Raw genomic sequence first — 5,531 nt, forward strand, 5'->3', positions numbered from 1 at the left:
GGGAAAAAAAAAACCCACAGAGGTTAGGAAACTGATTTTATAGCGTTCTACCAGAGGTTTCCTTAACTATGCCTCCAAATATCCTTGATTCATCCCAGCGAGTGGTCTCCTGGGAGATACTGTGCTGCAGGCAGTAGGATCCAATACAGCCATGGGACACTCCCCAGGCCTATTTATCAGCCTCTATTGTTTTTCCACCTACTAAGTTCAAATAATAATATTTTTAAAAGATTCTATTTATTCATTGAGGGGGAGAGAGTGGGAGAGGGAGAAAGAGCATGCATAGGCAAGGGGAGGAGAAGAGGGATAAGCAGACTCCCTGCCGAGCGGATAGAAGATCATGGCGCTGGATCCCAGGACCCAGAGATTGTGACTTGAACAGAAGTCATACACTCAATCAACTAAACCACACAAGAGCCCCTAAATTTAAATAATAATTTAGACTTGTGCTTAATAATGCAAGTATTTGGTCTGAAAATTTAGGAAAATGTAGTATAAATATAAGGTCCTAGGTTGATGCTCAAGAATCATGTTTTCTATTTCATACTTGAGAGCTTGTCTTCTTGGGCTTGTGATTAAAAATCACAATTTTTAATGTGTCTTATCTGGAGAAAGTGATGCAGTTTTGTAAAATCCATCTAACTGGAGCTAGCCCTGAAATGCAGCTTCCCTATGTTGCAAGCGGCCATTGTAGTGAATTCAGGGACTTTACAGCTTCTGCCCAGGACAGCCTCATGCTCAGCTGAGTGTCCAGCTAATGAACTACATGGGGAATTTATACATAAATCAACAGAACTGCCTTCATCTTTCTTTTCTTCTCTTGAGCTCCCACAGTGATCTCCCACTAAGAGGGAGTCCTTTCATTTGCTCATGGTTCTAACGCACTTGTGGGAAAAAAATATCAGACATTTTTGGCTTTTGGATTTCATACTCAAGTTTGAATATGTGGTTTCATTCCAAAAATACCATAAGAAAGTCTGAGGAGTAGCAAAGCCAGGGGGAAAAAATAGCTGACATTGAGATTCAGTCTTGAACATCCACAAATATTTCTAGAATCCTTTTTTTTTGGAGGGGGCGGTCAAGGAGACCTTTCTTCAAAGAAAAGCTTAGTCACTGAAAAGCCAGATATATAAAAGAAATGAGTAAGAAAGACTCTTCTTGAAACAGGCCTGAATCCTCCCTCTTTCTTGAAATAGGCCTGAATCCTTTCTCTTTGCTTCTTTTCAAAGTTCCTCCAAGGCACTCAACAAGTAAGTTTGAAAAACAGTGCCTGGCTCTGGTTTCCAAACTGTGCTCCAGAAAATATGAATCTTTTCAGATGTTTCCCAAAGACCTCTCTGGTCAGAATTCTGCACTACCTACCATATTCTCCTCTTGCAGTCTCAAAGTTTTCTTGAATACAGGAAGACTCCAGGGAGATTTCCTGTAAATCAAAAGGATTTAACACCCTATGGAACCTTTAGGTCATGGACACTGCCTTATATTCTAGACTGCCAGCCCATGGTGTTTCCCCTGGTTCCCTTAAAACACACTCACAGGGGGCAGCCCTTTGGGGGAGAACTTCCACCTGACTTTCTGCAGGGATACAACTCTTGAGTAGTGGTTGGGATGGTGGAGAGCCACAGGTAACTCTGTGGGGCCCAGAGGAGCAGAGTAGAGAATGTAAACAAGGGGTATAAACAGCGTTTATGTCAATTGGAGCAAACGTCATATCCTCTCTGTTTCCCTCAATGTAGACCAAAATTCCAATGGAGAACCCTCTCCTGACATTCTTCCATTTCCTCTCGAATCCCTCACCAACTTCTTTGAAAACCGTAAGGCATGGCAGCAAAGCATATCAATCAAATGATGGGTGTCTCTGCCTCTCTGAAAAAAAAAATCCTCAAATGAATTTAAATATTTGCTTATTATTCTATTTCTAGTTCTTTAATGGCTTCAGTTTCCTTATTAATATGTACACTATGTGATTTCTGAGGAATGACACAAAGAACAAGCAGTGAAAAACACAAAACCAAAAACTAGAAAGATTTGTCACATGGCTCACACAGATCGTGCTAAATCTATGAATATAAATTTTACAAATTGATGCTCCTTATCCTGCTTGTCAAAATAGATTAACAACTGTTTTTTTCTTTTTCTTCTTCTTCTTCTTGTAAGTTTTCATTTCCTTTTTCTTTTCCCTTTTCTGTAAAGGAATGAATGAAATGCTTTTGGTAAACAGGTAAACCAAAAAATCATTCTGAGCCATGACCTCAGCCATCAGCTGTCCCCATATTTTCTAACATCCTGAAATTTTCCATTCGACTTGGGTGGCTGATTTTGCTTTTTTTTTTTTTTTTTTTTTTTTTTTGGACCTCTGTACCCTGTGGAGTTTGGGACACCACCAAAGGCAGGGAGTGAACCTGACACCTGCCTGTGGTCTCCAGGCTCCTGCCCTGCGTAGCACAAACGAGGGGGGGGGTGGGTTGAGGGGGTGGTGACAAGCCTGAAGGTCACGCTGCCCTCCCACACAGACTGGAGGAGGATGCTGGAGGATGAGAAAATTATATCTGGGAGACGTTTAAAGGAAAAAAGAATTGTGAACCAAAGCTTTGCCTCAGAAGCAAATGGAGAAGGTTTAATTAACCTTTACTTTTTCCCATTAGATTGTGAATATTTGGATTTACTTGAAAAATATTTTCTTACCCTCTCAAAACAGATCTGAGCCAGAGATAAACATATTAAAATCCTAATTGTGAAAGCAAATAAAAAGATTTCCTTCATGGGAGGTTTTACCATCATAGTTTCAAACTTCAGTGTAATGGGGTGTTTACAGCACCTGTTGGATACTCACCCCATCCGGGAGATACAACTCTCAATCTAAAATTTGCTTTGAGAAAAGTGCTCAGAAATGAATGATACACACGCAATCACTCTGAGATATTACTTTGGAAGAAATAAAATTTGTTTTCTGAAGATTTTCATTCAGTATTTTTTATAGGACTGTTGATCTTGCATACTAATATGGTCCTTTTCTTTTGAGAAATTGTTAGTTATGAAATAGAACTGACTATCCTGCCAGCACCTATGTTAACAGAACAGGGGGCAGGGAAGGTAATCTCTGTTTGGAACCCTTCACCTTGAAAGGGGCCTCTGTTGTTAACTAATTAATGTAGAAACCACGCTGATGTGTCTGAGATAGCCAGTGTCAGAGACCATTTTTATATTAGGAGAAGCAATAATAAAGCAGGATAAATCTAGCATCATTATCAGCACATGCCTTCCTCTTACCTACATTCTAATTCTGTGAAAAAATTTTCAGTAATTTCCTGACATTTCCTGACAAATTTCTAGCAGGCACTAGAAGTTTGGAGGTTGCCCTCCATTTCATTTGTCACCTTCAACATGAGTGCTCTATGAAGTGCTGATAATAAGCAACTGCACAGAGCCATACCCAAGTGTTTCAGCAGCCTGTTTTCACATGTCATGCTCTACATAGAGTCACATGTGACATGGATTAAATCATAACCCCCCAAGGCAATAATACTGTCAAAGCTCAATATAATATAACAATTGAATTTCTATCTCTGCAAATCATTAAAAAGGAAGTTGTGCTATACTACCATTTTCTATAAAAACAGACCACCATGTCCATCCTGACATCTTTATCCTAAATTTAACGTACTATTTATCTAATGGGGAAAATCCACCCGATACCTACTTTTATTCCTTAAAATGTGTACTCTTTCCATATAAATACTCTAAACATTAATATTTAGTAAGGATCTTTTCTGTACAGATGTCAAAAAATAGTTTTCTCACCCTTATGACTTTTATTTTTCACTTAATTTTGAATTATATATCTTAATGAACAAGTAGCTTAAAACCCCTCTGTGGACAGAAAACAAGAACAAGGTTTTGAGATTATAAAAGGTCAATACATTTGCAAACATGAAGTGATTCTTCATATAATACCTCTTTGCAAAAGAATTTCTCTGGTAATAATATCCAAGTCTCCAGAGATTTCCCTGGCCTTAATTCTGTAATCTAGTTTGGATCAGTAATATGCATTATGTTGGCCTTGTTTTCTTCTCTACAATGATGACTAAAACCATCAGAAAAGTGAGCTTCCGTTTTCATATTACTTCAGACTGGATGCTGTAGAAATCGAGGAACAGTGGCACCTTTGGCATCTCCAAGATTACTAGGACCTTTGCCACCACATGTCATCTGCAGATCTACAGGAGCTCTTGGTCTGTGAAGGCTCCACTGGAGACCACTGAATGCTGGTTACCACCTCTTTGGAGGCACCATATTGGTGACTACTCCTGGACTGAGCAAGGAGGAAGAGACTCTGCAAAAGAAATTCAACAAGCTCAAGGAAAAGAAAAAGGCAGTGGTGGCTCTGAAGAAATAAACTAGTAGCAGCAGAGCCAGCCAAGGCAACCAGCTGGTAAAGTCAGGAGCCATCAGTGCCTTCAATGCTAAGACCAAGAACTCAGACTTCATTTGTCACTTCCTATTCTCGAACCTTAGTGGGGAAGTTAATGAATCCCAAGAAGAGTCCAGTCCTCACTTTCCAGCTGTTCCAAAAGAGTATATCTGCCCCAGGGAAATCTCTGAGAGTTTTGGGTCTTCCAGTGACGGGCTTCAAGACTTGAGGCCAGTAGGAGAAGAGGCAGAGGGCCTAGGGGCTGGTGAGTTTTTTGCTCAGAGCTTTGACTGGCCCTCTGAAAAATGGGTTAGTGCCCGCTTCTCAGCCTCCCCTCCTCAACCACGGTTATGAGTAGAATGGGAACAAAGACAGAGACATCTATCAAAAACCAGAAGGCCCTTTCCACAGGTCAGACTCGTTCCCTGAATGTAGGGCTCCTCAGAAGGGGAATACTCTCTGATGCCCACTGTCTTCCGTGGGGCCTTCTCTCCCTTTGGAAACATCATTGACCTCTCCATGGACACACCCAGAAACTGTGCCTTAGTCACCTATGAAAAGATGGCATCATCAGATCAGCTGTTTGCTGAGCTCAATGGGATGCAGGTAGAATTGGTACAGCTCAAAGTCAGTATTGCCTGCAAACAGCCCATGCTGGATCCTGCCACTGGCAAATCTGTCTGGAGCTCCCTTGCTCCAGAACAACCCTAAAGGTTGCCACCAGGACAAGAGGATCCATATTGTCTACACTTGATGATGTCTACAAGAAAAACCTTGTGGATGGCTTCTAGGAAATGGAGCTCAACTCGTGGGCCTCATATGTACCAACACTGGTCTCAGCAAAGCACTGAGGTAGAAGCTCAACAACAATAACAATAGCAAAAATCAAAACAAACAAACAAACAATGATACAGGAGCTCTTTCTTTCCCCCAGTTTTATTGAGAAATTTTTGACATGCATCACCTCATATGTATAATGCATATGGCTTGAGGTGAGGGTTTAATTTATACACATGGTAAATGATTATCGTAATAGGTTCAACTAACATCCATCTTCTCATGTAGATACAATAAAAAGAAAAAAAGAAAAAAGTCTTTGTGATGAAAAAGAAAGAAAATA

The 5,531-nt window shown here is 40.4% G+C and overlaps 1 pseudogene; it reads left to right on the plus strand.

Annotated features, from left to right (window-relative positions):
* Positions 1–1,608: 1,608 nt before the first annotated feature.
* LOC122905364 lies at positions 1,609–5,202 on the plus strand (annotated as a pseudogene).
* Positions 5,203–5,531: the final 329 nt, after the last annotated feature.

Source organism: Neovison vison, chromosome 4, assembly GCF_020171115.1.
Source record: "Neovison vison isolate M4711 chromosome 4, ASM_NN_V1, whole genome shotgun sequence".
Classification (NCBI taxonomy): domain Eukaryota; kingdom Metazoa; phylum Chordata; class Mammalia; order Carnivora; family Mustelidae; genus Neogale; species Neogale vison.